Here is a 19,630-nt window from a genome sequence, read left to right on the forward strand (position 1 = left end):
TTTATTATATTACATTATTTTTATTCAGGATTGTGGAGGCTTTTACATCCATTTATGGTCATTATATATAGTACATATGCTAAATGTGTGTGTATAGTACATATACTATATACACCGACTGTAATGCATGTACAAGCCTCCACAATCCTGAATATACAGATAATAATTAACGTGTATACTCTATAGAACTTTCTCAAGACTATATTATTTTAAACAATTATAACAAATACATATTATATCACATTTTACAATGAATTAAACCTTAAAGTACAGTTGTATTTGTATTTGTGCTACATATGCTGAATGTATGTATAGTACTATACTATAGTATATTCTATAGACTATATTACGACAAGCCACCACAATCCTCAATACACACACACACACATCAAAGCACGACTTATCATGGCTTACTGCAAAAAAATAGTACATACACTATGAAAACTGAATCTTGCACCATCAATTAAATCAAAATGTTAAATAGAAGAGAAGTCATGAGCAGTTATGTGCCAGATGCTGGTATTCTTATGTTTAGCTTTAACCTTTCAACTATTTCTAAAACCACTTTACTTATGGTAGTATATAATATTTATCGCATAGATTATACATTGCACAACAATATCATCACCATCTTATCACGTGCACTTGTCTTCTCACTGCTTTCCATCTTCTCACTTTGGCCGATGCAGAATAAATAATGAACCAGAGAGATCATCTTCTGCTGTCTTTCCATTTTCAATGCACTAACCTTCCAGATCATGTTCATCATACAGCATGCATCACTGTATTTATCCTGACAAAGCATCCAAACAGACCCAGCCCTAGAGTGTCCTTTCACTAGGACATACCATAGATTATAAACAGATTCATAATCATTTTTACAATGCCGATCCTAAACACAGATTTTGGTTTGTTATGTAGTGAGACTAGACATTAATATATATAAAAAAATAATAAATTATGAAAGCCCCACATGCCTTTTTTTGTATAGAAATATCCCGAGATATACAAATTATACCATATCTATTTAAATGGTGGATAGTAGTTAGTTAGTTATGAGGTAGGAATTTTAAATTTCAATGCAATTATTTAAAAAAGATTATTAAAATATTTTCTATTATTTATTTATTTTATGCAAGTAAATACTTGTATTTCTATACAAGTATTTACTTGCATAAAAATGCTTTTTCTTTAAAAACATTTAATATGTTCATTTTACTGTTTGTAATTTTCTTGTAATAGACTTTGAACTGCTTTTTGTGATTATTATTATTATTAGTGTTGTTATTATTACTATTATTATTATGGTTATTATTATAATTATTATTATTTTGTTCATTGTAGTTGTTTTTTTTACTTTCCTTGTTATTGGATTGATAAAGAATCTATCTATCTATCTATCTATCATAAATCTTTGTCTTCTTTTTGTTGTTGTTTTTGTTGTTGTTATTATTATTATTATTATTATTATTATTAAACACGTTAATTTGTGGTTGTTCTTGTGGTAAGAATTGTCTTTGAAATGAATAAAGTATCTATTATTAATAATAATAATAATAATAATAATAATAATAATGTTGTTGTTGTTAGTTGCATAAATGCAAAAAAAAATATATATATATATAGTATAACTATAAATATTTTTCAAGTTATATGAATTAAATTAAATGTATATAAATTAAAACAACATTAAATGTATCATTAAACACCAGGGGTGTGTTCGATGCTGCTGCTCCTCCTTCTCTCGGCTCTAACTCGCTCTCGCGCAGGGATCCGCGGCGCGCGCGCGGAGCAGTGAAGCGGCTCGCGACACCCTGACGCCAGGAGAAAGCAGATCCGGTCCGCTCGCGCTCGCTCGTGCGTCGTGCTGAGGGAGGAGGCGCAGGAGGTAGAGTCAACTTTATTTTATTTACAAACAACATAAACAAACAAACAACATAACAGCTAAAGCTCCGGCGTGTTTCTAACCCGAATGCGCGAATAGGATCTAGAGGATGATGTTACATGTTTGCAATGTTTAGACTTTACAAGGTGTTTGGAAAATGCGCTGGAAATAGCGTGCGCGCGCGTCTGTTCGTAGGACTCTTAGTGTTAAAAGTTGGAGGTTGAGAACTGATGAGGATGAGGATGATGTGCATGGGGTTGGATGTGATGTTGTGCTGTAAATCAGGCTATTGTTCATCATGCACAAACCTTTTTACGTCCAGTTCTCTCTGCAGTGCCAGAATTGAGGGTGCACTTAAAAAAAAAAAAAAAATATATATATATAGGATTATTGCATTGCCATAAATCCTGATTGTATTTAATTTTTATATTTCATTTGCTCAGTGCATGCATGTCATGAGAATGTGTTATTTAATTTTTTTTATAGGTCTCTTCTGCTCTGTGTTCCAACCTGTACTTGCTGTGAATGTTGATTTCTTGTGTGTGTGTGTGTGTGTGTGTGTGTTTGTTTCTTTCATTCTGCCTATTATACACTTGTCAGTGATTAAGGCATCATTGCAGCATGGATGCAGGAGCTCACAGACCGAAGCCCGTGTTCCTGACATCAGTGAAGATGACATATCAGATTACTCAGAGGACAGGAATTCGTCCTTGTCTGTGATTTAGTCTGCTTCAGTTTGGTGTTAAACCGCTTTAGTTCTCCGTCTCATCTCTTTATAACTCGAGAAGTGTCTTATAAGTGATTATTAACCATTTTACCCCGTAAACAGCAGCGTTATTTCAGTTTGCTTGTGTGTGTGTGTGTTTGTGTGTGAATGGGAGGGATGTAGGGCTCGTGAGATTTGATGATTGTGTGGCAGCTCACAAAGTCATAAAGCTGCTTCTCCATTTGTATTGTCAATCCTTTTTTTGGGGAAAAAAAAGTGCTTACTGATCACCATGATTGTGCAATCCCATAGACTGGAAATATAATAAACTAGCGCTGTCATTGACGGTTTGAAGAGGTTGTTGTAATAGTTGAAAGGTTAAAGCTAAAAATAAGCTGATCAGCATCTGACACATAACCGCTCATAACTTCCCTTCTACTCAACATTTTGACCTCGAAATGGCGCTCAACCATGGTGCAAGGTTCAGTTTTCATAGTGTACGCACCATTTTTTGGAGTAAGCCATGATGAGTCGTGGTGTCGTGTGTGTGTGTTGTTGATTTGGGCGTTTCATTTGTAGGTGCATTATAGTCGTTTCTGTGACTTCTGCACACTGTGTATACACGATGTTGATTGGCACTGTTGAGTGACTCGTATAGCCACGCCCACCTCGAGAAGGTTCAACTTCAGGCAGATATCTAAGGACTGAAAAAGTTTCATAAAATTCTGTCCAGACAGATGTTATGACAAAATCTGGCTAGACAGACAGACAGACAGACAGACAGACAGACGTCCAGACAGACATTTTTCTGAGACTGGTTTCTTCCTCCAATGTATAAAACATTATAACATTAAGATATCATTGAAAGTTCTGACCAGTGTACAGGCAAAACCTTTCTTTTATTTATTATAAATAGGCTTGATATTAATACTAATCACGTTAGTGTTCATGAGGCTGATCAGAGCACTTAATGAACAGTCATGAAATGTTTAAGACGCATACTTAATGATCACATGACCGCAACCTCCTTGTTTCATTATTTATCTCAAGCTAATGGAAGTGAGTCTTGCTGATAAATAGAGAACGTTTTTAGGTTAGAATCATGCACAAGGGCCGTTCAAGTCAAACTGGGACTTTATATATTTGATGCAGAATAAAGAACACCATTCTGAGAGTAAACATGCCCTTTATTTTTGTATATAATCCCCTTTCTACACTAATGAACTTATCCCAGTGTTTCACTAATGCTTGGTAACCATCGTCTGATTCTCGCCTAAAACGCCGGCCTCCCAGGAACTCCATTATAGTTTACTTACACATGTGGAAATGTCTTGGAGCGAGGTCAGGACTGTACAGAGGATCTGGCAATAACTCCCAGCTGAGTTCCTGTAACGTGCAAGTGGTGTTGTTGAATGATCTGTGTACAGTTCACACACACAGATGCATCTCTTGTGCAAGTTGGTGACAATTTATTTTTTAAGGTTTCAATTTTAAATTCTTCTGTAAATGTCAATCGCTTTAAGGCCTTCATTTACAAAAAAGTTCCTGGTTTGACTTCCAAAAGAGGTCCTGGTTTGACTCGAACACTCCTTGTATATATTTGTTACATAACTTTTTTTTTTTCTGTTGTGATGCACTTGTGTGTGAGTGTAGGGGAGTCTTTGTTCGTGCTCTTTGTTAACTTGTTAGTCAGTTGTAGCTACCTACGGCTAGTGTTTGATACGTCGTGTGATATTGAGATGATGATGTATTAACGCTGTGATACGGTTTTCTAAGTACTAATATAACTGATAATCAGATTGAACTAGTCTATGTCATAATGTAGCAATTTTGTGGGGTTTTTTGTGTTTAAAAAAAAAATCTTGGTCAAAACGTCCAACAAGGTCTAAATAACATCTAAAAAAAAAAAAAAAGCTTTTATAACAATAATTAACTTTTTGATCATGATATATTGTGCTTCATGGATGTGAGGATATGAGATATCGTGTAACAGAATCCCCAAAAACTACAGTATGTATATTAATCTTTTTGTCTGATTTTATTAAATTTTTTTGGTTGAATGTTCCTTTTTTTAAAAATCATTTTAGATTATATTTGTTATTTTTTTTGATTACCAACATTACAATAAAAAATTAAAATCTATATTTCGTTTTTAAACGTATATTTCTGACCTTATAGATCTTTTTGTAATAACGTCCCATTTAAAACAAATACTTTTTCTTTTTTTTATCTTTATTTCCGAATCATAATTTTATCTAATGTTTTGCTGCGAATCCTTCCATAATTTCAGTGGAATGTTATTTATATTTAACAACTAAAAAAGAATAATGAATAGACTGAATTAAACAAGTCTTTAATTAATCAGTAAGCACGTAAAGATTTTCCTACATGTGATGTGTAGCTTTGTTTAAAGTTTCCCAGCAGTATAGTAGTTTTTCATTTTTAAATATCTATATAAATAAAAAAAATAAAAAAAATTAATAATAAAAAATTGTATAACACTTGATTTAATGTTTGCAACTAAATATATATTTTCTGTATTTATAGTAAAATCATAATCAGCAAACATTTTTAAACAGAAATATAAATAATAACAAATTCTATATGAAATCAGTTGCTTACTATCAGTTTTTAACAGATTATTTAAAAATTAATTTTAAGTTTAAAATGTTGATAAATTTGAAACGATATCAATAAATCCAAATTGTTTTGACAATTTCATATCATGATATGATGCACACACACACACAACAACAACAACAAAACTTCATGACGTATCAGATTAATGTTTAGAAAAAAACACTTTAAGATTTTTCAAATCATTGGGAAGATCCTCTGTATCGTATGAACCCCGTCTCTCTCTCTCTCTCTCTCACTCTGACTGCATACCACAGGTGATGTGTGTTAATTTACCGTCCCAAACATTTGCCCTCCATGTGTGCACAGGCACAATGTGTTCTCGGCTCGTCAGGCCTGTCCTGGCTCAGAGCTCCTCGATCCACCGCCCTCCTCATTCCACACCGATATGAGAATAAATTTCCTGAGAAGTAGATGTGTAGGCCATCGCCAATGTAATTCCTCCATCTGTCCATCTCCGCTTTACTTCCCCTCCACCCTTCTTTCCTGTTTTTTTTTTTTACTCGTTCTTTTTTTCCCCCCTTCCTCTTCTGTACATCCCGGCTCGGAGCTAATGGAAGTTCCAGGCTTTGATAAATAATGTACGTTCTTCATAATGCCGAGTCCCCGGAGAGGGCCGAGAGAGCATCATTACTGCCTCCTAAATTGATTAACGGCACTGGAGCGGCGCAAAATGATACATGGAGATGATGCAGGGGGTCGGGCTCGGCGGAGGCGTGCCGCGGGGGCCGCATTAGCCCGGGTTTCTGCGCACTGCTAATATTTACGTGCACTCAGGCTCCGAGAGCTTCGGCCTCAATTATTGGGCTTTTATGGGATCCGAGATCGCCGTTTCAGTTCATTTGGGCAATTCTTCAACGCGAGGCTCGCTCACTGGCGCATATATCACAGTGTATCAATTGTCTTCTCGTCAGGGCTCACTCTTTATGCGTATAAATTATCTTCTTTTTTAAAATTCATCCCATAAAACCGCCGCATTACTACATCTTAAATGGATTACGGGCATTAAAACGGGCCAGTAATGTCAGAGGATCGCTCTCTGCTGCATAATGCAGACATTATTGCCGTTTATACTGACAGGGACACAGCGAGGGGATTAATGCAACTAATGTCTGTACGGATTTTATTGAATGTTTTTATAATTTATTCTTATTCTTATCTAGAAGAAATCTACAGCATGAGAGCTCCATACAAATAAATCATCAGAAAAACACATGCAGCGACAAAAATAATTTAAAAGAAATTAAAGTTAATGGGAAAATGTTAATGGTACAAAGAGAGGCAATCAGAAATATGAGCTAAAAAATAAAAATGTGGTAATTTTGTATTTTTTGTGTTGTCTTTTTTATCATTATATACATACACTTGGCACATTTGGCACGCTTGTAAACCATCTATTAATTGCAGTCGTTAACTAAAACATACTAAAATGTGACATAACAGTTGTACTCCAGCAGTGTAGTGCTCTATTTGGGCCTCATTTCTGAGCTGTAAAACTCTCTTTTTGGCTCAGAAGGGTTGCCAGATCCCACACCCAAAATATATCCTAGGCCTTAAAAAAAAAAAACACCCCAAATAACGATGTAATAGTTAGAACTTATGCTGTATATGTGTGTAAAAATATATATGCAAAGACGTTCTTTCAGTAAAGTTAAACTAATAATTTATTACCAGCCCAAGTCACTTTTTTGTTGTCAGCCCACGATGATAAAACGTAGCCCAATTACCAGAAAAGAGCACAATCTGGCAACACTGCACATGCTGCTTTGCGCTGCGTGACAAATGTGCCGTAAAACAAATCCAGAGGCTGGAAAAAGGGAAAAATCCGATCGTCTGTTTCAGATCGGAAAGGAAGCATCCGATAGGGTCTAACAAGCCTGTGTTCTTTGATCGGCTGGTTTTGTTGCACGTTTTTCTTGCTGTGCCAAGTTTAGCGACTTAATTATTTATTTATTTATCTGTTTATTTATTTTGATGCTATTTATACAGGCTATTTTTGATTCATTATTTTTCAAATGATGAACATCAGTCAGCTGCTTAAATGTGTTTTCACAACGTAAAACCTACCTATCAAGTGATGTTAATTTTTTTTTTTTTTTTTTATGTAAGTGATTTTAGTTTTCCGTTGACTCGTCATATTGTTATCATATTTTTGCGACTCGGGAACACGAGTTTCCAACAGGAATTCCACATTAAACTAATTGATCGATCGTTCTGTTACCCTTTTCTGTATTACAGGTGAACTTCTGTAAAACGTCGACTGCAGCATAGGGTTGAATATCGTTTTTTTTTTTTTTTTTGATACCGGTGCCAAATCGATACTTTTAAAACGGTACCGGTGCCAAAACCGTGCCTGAACCGATACTTTACAAAAAACACAAAATGATGGTGGATGACTCAAGAATAAATTTTTATTGAACAAAAAATTTAATGCTTAAAATTGAACAATATATTAAAAGTTTAAAGTATATATGAATATATAAGTACCTTTTAGCTGGAAAGCCATAATTATAAACAGAATCCATGTTACATTAGTATTTTACAAATCGTTTGACCATTTGTTAGCATGAACGCAAGATTTGCAGTTTGCGATTAACATTATATTATCCTACGACTAACCTGCGAAAAGGCTGCTGTCATCATCATAATCGTCTCCTTTTTGCTACGGTTGGTATGACTGGGGCTGGGGTCGTCCACACTGATAGTGCCAGCTGTTTCGCAAGCTTTTAAACGCGGTGCATCCCTCTGCTTTTAGCTTTATTCCGTGTGCCCTCAAATGTTTCATTAGATTTGACGTGTTTCCCCCTTTACACGAAACCGCTGTAAAACATTTGCTGCACGTCGCGGTGGTGGAATCCTTTCTTGTGAAATATAGCCACACTTTCGACAGTTTAGTTTTAGGCATTGAAACTAAAGTTGTTTAATTTAGCAAGCTAAGATAGCGGTAGACCTCCTGCTCCCGTCAGAGCAAGTGTAACGTTAGTTGCTACATTCACGCGCATCTTGGATGGTCTCATTTCCTGATCTAATTTGATAAACTTTTAATCTACAAAAATAAAATGGACAGTAACATTACTGCAACAATGTTTTGGATTTGTATTATCAAAGTTTTCCGAAGTTCTCAAGATTTTCCTAATTAAGGAAATAATTAATTTTTCCCATCATTTCTGACACCTCATGAATGCAGTATTTAAATTTTTTTAGTGATCATGTGTGTTGATAAATCTGATGCTTATTACAACTGTGTCATCATAGCCCCAGAGAACAAATATTTTAATCGACAGTTCAGGCTTTTAAGTGGCACCAAAGTGAGGCACCGAAATTCGCGTTCTGTTTCGGTTCGGTACATACCGGCTATATAGGTACTACTGCAGCATGAAGGCAGTACAGCTACGTTCACATCACCAAATCCAATTTAGGTTTGAGGTTTTTTTTATATGTCAATGCCACCATATGTGCAGAGAAATCGAAATATCGTTTCTCTTTTCTCTCATTAAGTGTTTACATTGTTAGTGCAAGATAGAAAGTCTGTATAAAAATATCAGCAGTCAGTGCAATATAGAAACAAATTTTTGTATAAATGTACAGGTGTGCTTATAACAAATAGCTATAAATAAATTGAGTGAATATGTCTTAGATCTGAATTAATATCCAGCTGAAGTGAATTTTGTTAATTCGCCCAAGGGTCCAATATTTGTAAGGTAACAAACATACGTCCAAATCAAAACACAACAAAATCCAAGTATTTGTGAGGTACGAGACGGGTAGCAGCAGTACGACTGTAGCTACAAGAGCACCGCAGTGCAATAGTGCAATCAGATTTCGAACATTTTAAAAGAATTCAGAAGAATTCGTACATTTATTACCCTTTGTCATACAAATCCGATGTTTTTCAGATTGGATCTGAGTCAGTTTCGTACAGTATCCTAGATCGGGTATATACTGTATATAATGAGAACAGATTCATACGCAGGACGCTCGCTGACATCATCGATCAGCATCGGCAGTGGAGGACAGCAGAGAGTTAGTAGATATTTGGGGCAGCGAGTCTGTCCAAGCAAAACCGGAGAGAACCTACAGACATATATCAGTGTTCGAGATCATTTCAGTATCGTTTCAGGGGACAGACGCGTCCAAGTTAAAGTCAGATTAATGTCATTCGTAATTACGAACGTGAACCATCATGACGTGCGAATCGGCTATGACCGAACAAATGGGAGTTGAACAATGTGACTTGTAAAGTTTTCCAGGACAGAAGACGTTTTGTGACTCTCTGGTGTCTCTGTAGCACGAGATGCTTTAACTTTAAGAGCGGAAAAAAAGAGCCATGACTGTTTAAAGCTGCTGTAAAATGAATCCTAATAGACATTTAAATGTAAGTAAAATTGATAAAAAGTTTGATAAAATGATCATTTTGGATGAAAGTCAAACTTTATATTCTGTGCTCAACTGATTGCTGATTGTGTTTTTTTGTTTTTGTTTTTTAAAAAGAAATCCCAATAAATTGGCGCTCCTCATCCTCCTACTATACGAAGCTATACAAGCCTCCACAGATATTTCGACTCACCTAAACTGGCATAGAGTCAATATTTAGAGTATCGAGCTCTCGAGTCAGGATGCGGTCACACCGGCGGTCAGATAATATGGATCCTCAAGTCCGGATTGAAAGAAGGTCAAAACGTTTTGGAGCGGGCGTGTGTCAGTCATGCAGGCAGGATGTTAAGCTGGGTCACGTGACCTAGAAGCAGATGGTGAAGGACGCGGAAAGCCGACGCGGCGTCCGTGAACGCGGCCCACCTGCAAGAGCGCGGAGCCGTGTTTGGGTTAGAAAAGTGTGTTTTCAGAGTTTTGCATCGTACGCCAGTGAGGTTTTTCGCCGGAGTAACACCTGGATGGATGTTTGCTCGGATCCACACCGGGGTTTAGACCTTGAGAGAAAGCCTGCTTTAGATAAACGTGCGTCAGGCAGCGGTGTAACAGCAGAGCTAGTGCAGGTGTTGGGCAATTTTTTTTTTTTTTCCAGTTAGTCACGCTGAAAATATGAGGAACAAATATGAGAACTTTGCTGACGATGGAGTTTTTCGCTTACTGTCAGTCTGGAAGGCAGAAGTTCACAGAGATGTCTGGTTTCACTGCAGAGGGGAATCTCGAGCCTGGAAAATGTGCCTGTTCAAATCATAATGGACCTTTTTGGCTTTTTGTATATTTTTATATACCTTAATATGTTTTTCGACAAAAGAAATTTATTTCAACCCAGGTAGAGTTTCTGCAAAACATGATTTGAAAGTGAAATAATATAGATAAGATGTATTGTTCAATAAAACCCCCTGAGTTTAATGATATTTTTTAGTTAATTTACCTGCATAAAAATATTTAAACTTTTTTTTTAATTGCAAAGAAGGAAAATGATTTAGAATAGCTCATTTATATTATATTTTTTAGATGGATTAGATATGCATAGAAATAGAAAAAGACATATTTTCCAAACAATTCACACAGTAATAGAATAATTTATTTTTCTGTATTTTAACAAGCTGAGTTAACAGTAGTCAGGACTTTGCAGATCAAATGTATCAGAATATAGATTTTTCAAAACAATTGAATTTCAAATTTTATTACCAGGGGTCACCCGATATAATATCATTCCAACACCATTCAGTTTGTATTGCGATTCTTTAAGTATCATGATTTCATAAAGATTCTGATTCGTTATTATTCTTATTCTTATTATTATTTTTTTATTTTTTTTTTTTTCCGGATTTTGTTTTGAAACCTAAAAAACAATTTGCAGCTACCACACAGAATACTGTGCTGCCTGCTGGAATGTGAATAGTTCAGAGTGCAATTTTTCCACCTTAAATGTAAACATAAAATCCATGTCTAAATCAAAGTTTCCCCCATCTCTTAATATTTTCACATCTATAACAAGTTCCTGTTTGTTTCTATTTTGATATTTTGCAGACGCTCTCGTTGACACACATCCTGCATTGCGGTGAAGATCAAATTCTTTATGACGCATGATGGTGTATGATGACTCACTTTAAGCCAGCGTATTTAAAATGTATGAACCAGTACGTGGCTGTAGCTCTTCTAGATGAGAAATCAACACAATGTTGTAAACTGAAACTTTCCAATTATACACATAAATAAATGTGTCTAACCAGTGGAATTACAGGAAATTAATAACAGTTTATGTTTATTAAAAAACTTGTAATTTAAAGAAATAATAATAATAATAATGTATGTTTGGATGAAAGTTCGAAGCCAGTAAATATGTACATTAAAAACTTTTAATATAAGAATTTGAATCCTCATTGGTGCCTGACTTTAAATATTACTCCCTTATTATTAATAAAGCGAAAGCCTGCGTTCTAGCTGAAGATGTAACTGAAGATGTACGTCAGTCTGTCCTCTACCTGAGACATCTGTGCTTCCCGTTTAAGTTCAGTTTATTCAGGTGTCTGTGACCACGTGGCCTCGAGGTCGAGGGCCGCCTGCAGTGGAGTTCATCTCCCGATGTAGAAAGCGTAAAAGCACAAGAAGTAAAATGACACAGCACTAACTAAAACTATCAGACCCCCCAGGAGTCAAGAGGTAATTTGGGCTGGAAGTTTCTCAGGGGTGGAGGAAGAAAAACACAGACATTGGCAATTTGGATAGAAATAAAAGGACTGAGTAGCACCTGTGAGGACGTAAAGCAGTCTTGTGTGATAGGTTTTTGTCAGCTTTACACTTTTGGACCATGAAAAAATAAATATACGTGGGCTGTGAAGAACGCAATTTTCAGATCAGATTGTGGTCTGGGTTTTGATCCGAAAATGGTTTTGTTTTTGGCTTTAAATCATTATAAGTAGCTTTCCGAGTATGTTTAGGGTAACTGGAAGAGGAACCATTGTCCTGGTCTTTAGTCTTTGGGAAACTGGAAAAGTCTTTCCTTTAAGAATCCAGAGTTGTCTTGGCCCTTCGTCCCCACAGTCAGGGACATTGGAACTGTTCGAATTTAACCAAAAACAGCCTTTGTTTTGATGCATGCTCGTTTTTTTCTTTAATACAACAGTGGCAGACTGTTGTCGAATGATTTATGAATTTGTTATTGAAATTGGACAAGGCAAGGACGTTCCATGAGTGGGGACATCCTGGCATGACCCCACTCGGACTCACTCCGCATTGAAACTTAATTTCTTGAATAATAGGATGTCAAACTTCCATTCATTCAGTGTGTGCTAGCTGGACTACGGACAATTGTTGAGTTCGCAAACGACATAACGTTAAACTTAATGAACAAACGGGTGGTTTGGTAGGGTGGGAAGAGAAGAAAGTGCTTGTTGCTTGGAAATGGAACTGTTATGTAAAAGCAGTATGACACTCATGAAGTTGTTAAAGGAGATCTCCTTAATTCTGTTTTGAATATAAGCTTAAATCCTTTATTGGAAGAAAAAAGTTAAGGACAAGTTGACGGGAGGGGGCACAGGGGTGCTTGAGGTAGTGGCGCGGTGGTCGGGTATTCAGCCTTGTTTTCAATGTCCATGCCCAAAGCATAATGCTACCACCACCATGCTTCACCATAGGGATTGTTTTTAGTTTTTGCCAACCATAGCCCTTTGTGCCAAGATCAGAATGTGTTTCCCCATGTTTGCTGATAGTCCATCATGCCCCCTCGCCTTTTCTACTCTTTTAGTCGAGCTTTGTGGTTTGTCCAGGCTTGAGTTTTCCTGTAAACAGCTTCTTTTAAGAACTGTGGATCTCTTTACCTGCTTCAGAGTTACCCTTAGTGTTTGCGTCGCTTCTTTGTCTAGTCGTCTCTTCTTTGTCTAGTTGTCCCTTTCCAGTCTCTGACTTTTGATGGACAGCCTCCTCTATGCAAAATGAGTGTTCTGGGAGTTCATTGGTCTTTGCGGTCATGTTTATTCAGGTGTGTTCTCTACCAAACTCTGGGAATTTTGGAAACCAAATAGATTTATAGGTTTTCCTCCATTTTTATTATTTCAGGTTGATCTGGCCTGTAAGAGCTACTGTAGGGATTGTTTCTAATTAGGACATGAAGTTAAACATTTCCGTTTTAACTTGTTTTGATTTAGACTTTCTAATTCCAAAATAAAACCAGATCATAAAATTTAACCAGAAAAAATGCAGTTCCAACCTCATTTTTGTTGTTGTTGTTGTTTTTGGTGTGGGATGTGCCTTTTAACTCGCCGAAGTGAATCAGAAGGGGAAAACCAGACTTTTCTTCGCCCACGTTTTAAGCTCCACCAGAATTTTATTCAGTGACTAGACTTCAGTTATCTAGGCTAAAGTTCAATTCCCAGCGAACATCCTATTCATTATGTGATATTACTTGACATGCCACAAATCTATTATTGTTTTTTCTTTTTTTAAACCATCTTTAATCAAGATTCAAAGAACTTTATTGATCTCAGACGAACGTTGCTTTACAAATTCACAAATGGAATAAACTTTTCATAGTATTACACTATACACTATTACGCTTACACTATACGAATAATACAGATGAATAAGTTTTAAATTTTTTGCACTGAAATGATCAAATTTGCACATCACACCCAAATTTTTTTTAATAATCTATGAAAACTTTTAATGCAACTTCCGTTACTTTATACATTCTACCCTAAAATTATAAAATATATACAGAATTCTATACATTATCATGATATATATATAGCCTAGTGCAAAAAGTTGCATACCCTTAAAACATTTTTTTTTTTATATAGATTAGAGCATATGTTTTTTCTTCATGCTTAATAAGTTTTTATTAAATTCTGTACATGTAGGTAAGGGATAAAACATCAGGGCATGCTGTTATAGGAATATAATGAACAAATGGGTTGTGTGAGGTGACTTGACATAAAGCAAAGTCATTTTTATAACACTGAAGTTGATTATTTTCCTACTACAGCTCATGCCTGAGTGCTAATTTGTGCTAACCCCTTACACCACAGCATTTTACATTCGCTAAGACATTTTCATCAATAAATATTGCTGCACAATCAATAGCATAAAAATCACAAATGCAAATATTTAATCATAATCTATTACGTTTGTCAAGAATTTAAGTATTTGTTACATTTAAAAAAAAATACTTTTGGGGTAATAAATAAATATTGGCGAACATCCTCTTAGTGAGATAATTTGTAATCTGTAATTTGCTGTTAGTCTTATAAATTTCTAGACTATGAATACAAAATGGTACATGTAATAGTAACATGTCGCAGTTTAAGTAGTAATTGCGATTTAAAAATAATTGCAATGTCATTTTTTATTATTATTTTTTCATAATTTTGTTTAGATCCCCGTGTCCTGTGTTGAAAAACAACATTTCCTGTATGACTGCTACTAAGCAGGAACACTGGAGACCCCTTCCGTAAACGTCAACTTGGCATCTCTTTACCATATCGACGGTTTATAATCCATTTACCTGGAGTCTGTGTGTAAGCTGTTACAATAGAAACAATATCAGATTAGATCGAGTGCATTAATACAAACCTTTTCGCCAGAACTTCATGTGGGCACTGCTGAAACTGACTCAACGTTCATCAGAATCCAGAATTCAGCAGTGATATGGAAAAATATTATCATCTCAGTTCAGATGGGAGAGGGAGAATTACTGGTACCACTCTTATATCGGATCAAAGCAAGGAGGTCATAGCACAGCCTTTGAACACTGTTTCTCACTTGTTTATTCATTTTTATTTCGTGTGTTTGTGTGTTAATGAAACCGTTGGAAATATTTTTTTCTTGTTCAGCAAATTACAGTGGAACATCAGTGTATGAACGTTCCGCCCTAAAACTGAAATTTAGCAAGAAATTTGCCTCGGAATACAAAGCATTAAGCCGCGCGTACATGTTTTGCGTCAGTGGCCGCAAAGCGTGTTTACATTTTTTCTTTTTTTTTTTGCATTTTGTGCAAGACTTAATGAAGACATAGCACCATGGGTCTCAAGAATAATAGCAAGGTCGGTAGCAAGGAGAAAAGGGAGCCTCTTTCAGTCTGGTTTTTAAAGCAGCCGGTGCCAAGAGAAATCATAAATTGAGGTTAATTGAGGTTTAATGTCTATTTATTTTATATTTGACTTAATTTACGTGTCTTTTCGAAATGTTTTGATTATTTTTATATTAAAAAATATGATTATAGTGTTGGAAATTATTGGTAATATTGGTTATTTTTGGGTGGCTGGAACGGATTATCTGGATTTACATTATTTCCTTTGGGAAAATGCGTTTCACAATACGAATTTTCACTTTAAGAACTCGCCTTCAGGACGGATTCAATTCGTATGCCGAGGTACCGCTGTATACATTCGCATACCTGTTTTTCTATTCCGAATCGACAGGAAACTGGGCACGTGATGGTTAACGGAGACTCGTTTTAATCTGATTCATTCCATCAGTACAAAACTACAAGCTTACAGCATCTTTCCCGTTAAAAGAGAACTTTAACCATCGCTTTTTCACCTTAAACCTGACGACGTTGGCGTGCGTGCCGGATTATGTCAGTGAATCTCCTGCCAGAATGCACTCATAAGAAACAGAAATAGAAAGCTCTTAGTGTGACTGAACGCCGTACCGTAAAGTCGGTCATTTGATCTCAGACTCTGATTAACCAGAAGGCCGTAACCGTGTGAGAGCTGAGCACTTGGAGACGCTCGCTTTGTTGCTCTTGGCTGTGATGGACGTGCTTCCCACTCTGCTCCGCTCCTCCCCGACAACAGCGCGAGTTCCCGAGCTTTTAAATTAGCTCTTGGCAACTCCGCGGCTCTAAATATAGGAGGAACTTTTTAGCTTTCCTGTCATGGTGCTCTCCACAATCGCTGTAAACAGCACCTGTTTCCATTGAAGGGCTCCCAGAGCTGCGATCCCGGCCTCGGAGAGAAAAGCGAGCGGGGATTTGGCTCAGGCTGGTTTTTTGCTCTCGGAGAGAAAGGGAGGGGGAAAAAAAAACGAGTGGAAGAAATCATGAAAACAACAAATAAGTAGGAGTAGGGCCTTGATGTTTGGCTTTTATGCACAACAGAGAATAGTGTGTGTCTCTCTGACTTTTAATCTAGTAATACACAAGGACAGTATCTCCCTCCATCTGTCGCTCTCTCTCTTCCCTCGTGCACTCACACACACAAATACACTGACTCATTAGTCTGTCCTGAACACTTTGCATTGACATTATGAATAATGCAACTGTTTAATCCTGAACAACACCTGATATACCACTGAATGTATCCCAAACCTCCGTAACAAAAGGTTGATTTTTTATTAAAAAAAAAAAAAAAAGGGAAATAAATAATGAGATTGATTTATAGTTTCCAAATGTAAAATTTACCACTCATTTATGTATGTATGTAAAGGACGTGATTTTTTTTTTTGTCCTTTACACACATTTTGTCCACGCACATTTTTCTTTAATCTGGTTTCCAAACATTAGTATTCCAGCAAAAAAAAATTTTTAATAAAGATATTATAGGAGAATCTCTGAAAAAAAGCATATTACGTAAAAGACACATTTTTTACATGTGGAAACCTTTGTATTTGTGAAGACATTCAGGATCTACAGCAGTTACTTGGATGTGATAAAGACGTCGCGCATTAGTGTAGATATGAATGACCAGAACGTCACTGTGAGTTTTAGTCTGTTCCACATCTGTCACGTTAGTCATTTTTACTGTGTGTGTGTGTGTGTGTGTGTGTGTGTGTGTGTGTGCGCGCACGTATTCATCTGGAAAGATTGAACATTTTTGTAAAATGACCAGTAAAAACAACCTGGTATACAGTGTGTTCCCTGTTTGAACAAATTTAAATTCTTTTGAAGTTGAAAATTTGAATTTTTTTAAAAAAAGTTACTGGTCATTTTTTTCAGGATAAAGACATAACACACAGAAGTGCTAGATGTTTTAATTTATCGCGAGCCAACACCAAAAAAAAAATGCAGAACAATTACATATATATTAGAAGCGTTCACATTCAATATATATTGTGATACAAAAACTTCATGATGTATATCAGTTGGTCTCATGATTCGTAACATGTGGTATCCTGACAGCAGGGCAATTTGTAGACAAACATATCCTGACATAATATACAAGAAAAAACTTTTTTTCTTTTTTTCCCCCTCTCTCTCTCTCTCTCTCTTTCTCTCTCTCTTTTTTAAGAAAAAAACTGAAATGGATTTAAAAGCCTCTTGTTTACAGATAAATGAGTTCCACAGGCTGCTCACGGCCATAAGGTTTTTTAGGACAAGCGTACACTACACACCATTGATGTCCAAAGTTTCCCCGCAGTGCTTACTTCTTTCACCGTAATGTGTGATGTACAAATCATGCTCTCCTTTCATGTTTTAACACACAAGGAGCACGATGAGCTTGGATGTGGAAGCACGTGCCGTCTAAACCTGCGATCGAGCTGAGATTAAATGAATAGAAAAAGCTCCGTATATTATAGCTCCTTGAAATGTTACGATAATATGCTGTGTGTCGTGAAATAGTATTTGCCACCTTTGAGGTTTTATTATTATAATTTTTTATTTATTGCATATTTGTTTCACTTAAATGATTGAGATCATCAAACAAATTTCAAATTTTGTAACCCGGGTAAATACAAAATGCAGTTTTTAAATGATGATGTCCATAATCCTCGAACCACATGTAGACATCAGGGTTAATATGATGCGTGTGTGTGCTGAATTCTATGCTGATTTAAATCCAGTATGAGGGTTTTGGAAATTTCCTATTCGGCAGTAGAGAATGCAGAATTTAAAAACGTATCTAGAGCTATGGAGAGCGAGTCACTGATCAGCAGTAACATTAAAGGGGAGATGAAATGTAAAATTCACTTTTAAGTCATTTCTAGACTTTTTAATGGGTTTCCAGATTGTGTGTTTAAAAACTTAGCTTTTTATCTTTTTTTCTATTTCTGGATTGGCCAGAACTTAAACAGGCTAATTAAATTTTTTTCTCTATTGTGACCTCATATAAGGGGATATCCTCCTCTGCTTGCTGATTGGCTTTGCTGTTCTCTGGTGGGCGTGGCTCAGCCATAGCTTGTTTCCATAGACAACAAAACGGCACGTTTAGAAAAGGAGTGAAATTTTTTTCATTTGATAAATTGTGCTTTTTTTTTCTTTTTTTTTTTTAAATTTGATTTCATGCTTAAATATATATATATATATATTTGCACTTTTCTACATTTAAGCATGGAAGTTGTAATGGTGTAATGAGTTTATTGTGAAGGCACATCCATCTCTTTAATTTGTTCAGAGATCACTTTTGTGAATAATATAACATCCAAATAGTTGCATGATCTGAAGTACAGTACTGTGCAAAAGTTTTTATCTAACATTTCTTTATAGTTAAATTGAATGATGTAGATTAACTCAAACAAATTGGGAAAAAAAAATTCCTGTGACAGGCTGCAAAGTAATTTAAGATGCAATAAAATAAAAACGGTTGTTTATGTGCCAACCTCAGCAGCAACCTCATTTCCCCTCTCGCAGATCAAGACAGTTTTAGGACGTCTCAGGCTAAGGAAGAAAATATAAAGAACTGACAGGGTGTCAAGACTTTTGCGCAGTATTGTATGACAACTAATATCACACATTCTTACGACATTGCTGTCTCACAGTCAGTAATCAGCCTTATGAATCTGTGAACCTGTTCATGATGTGTTTAATGTTGTCCATTGCAACAGTGCACTTAAACAACCGTGTGTGTGTGTGTGTGTGTGTGTGTGTGGGTAGCCTTCAGTGTGAACAGTCATGTAGCCAGTGTTTGTTTCTCACCCTCAGGTCAAAGTGACATATTTTAATGGTTTATTTTTCTGCACAATGGAATGTACAATACAGATGCACAACACGGATTCAAAAAAACAAAAACATTTGTGATATGCTTTGCTAGACTTTATCAAAAAAAAAAAAGATATGAGCTTCTCCTGGTTTCTGACTGGTCGTGCATTGTTTGAAAACATGTGAAATCATGTCAGGGTCGTGATTCATCCGGACAGAAATGCTTACCTGTAGCATCTGGGATTGGTCAGGATCATGACAACACAATGAGGTTTAATCTTTAGTTTGACCTTCTTTCATTCTGCTTTTATACGTAATAGTGTGTGTGTCAGTTTTGATTTATAGTCAATTTAATCCTTTTGTGTTTGATTGGTTTTCCTCCTTTGATTGATTTCACAACGTAAAAAAAAAAAATCAAGTGTGTAGTAGTAGAGATGATCGGAGATGTATCGCAATTTTTTTGTGTGTGTGTTTTGTGTGTGGCAATTCGAGTATCGTGAAACTGACTCCAAAATAAATGTTTTTATGATCAATTATTTTTATAATTATATTTATACAGTATTTCTTTGCATGTGAGGTGGATAAAACAGTAGCTCATGGTTTAGGTTGTTAAGGG

General features: G+C 36.0%; 1 protein-coding gene across 1 annotated transcript in view; it reads left to right on the forward strand.

Moving 5' to 3' along the window:
- Positions 1 to 1,822: 1,822 nt before the first annotated feature.
- Positions 1,823 to 19,630, forward strand: part of smad1 (SMAD family member 1) — a 34,011-nt gene continuing 16,203 nt past the window's right edge. The window contains exon 1 of the mRNA XM_053502464.1: positions 1,823 to 1,888. The gene's annotated coding sequence lies outside the window, so the exon portion shown is untranslated. The remainder of the gene's footprint in view (positions 1,889 to 19,630) is intronic.

The sequence above is a fragment of the Clarias gariepinus genome, chromosome 8 (genome assembly GCF_024256425.1).
Source record: "Clarias gariepinus isolate MV-2021 ecotype Netherlands chromosome 8, CGAR_prim_01v2, whole genome shotgun sequence".
In the NCBI taxonomy this organism is placed as follows: Eukaryota; Metazoa; Chordata; class Actinopteri; order Siluriformes; family Clariidae; genus Clarias; species Clarias gariepinus.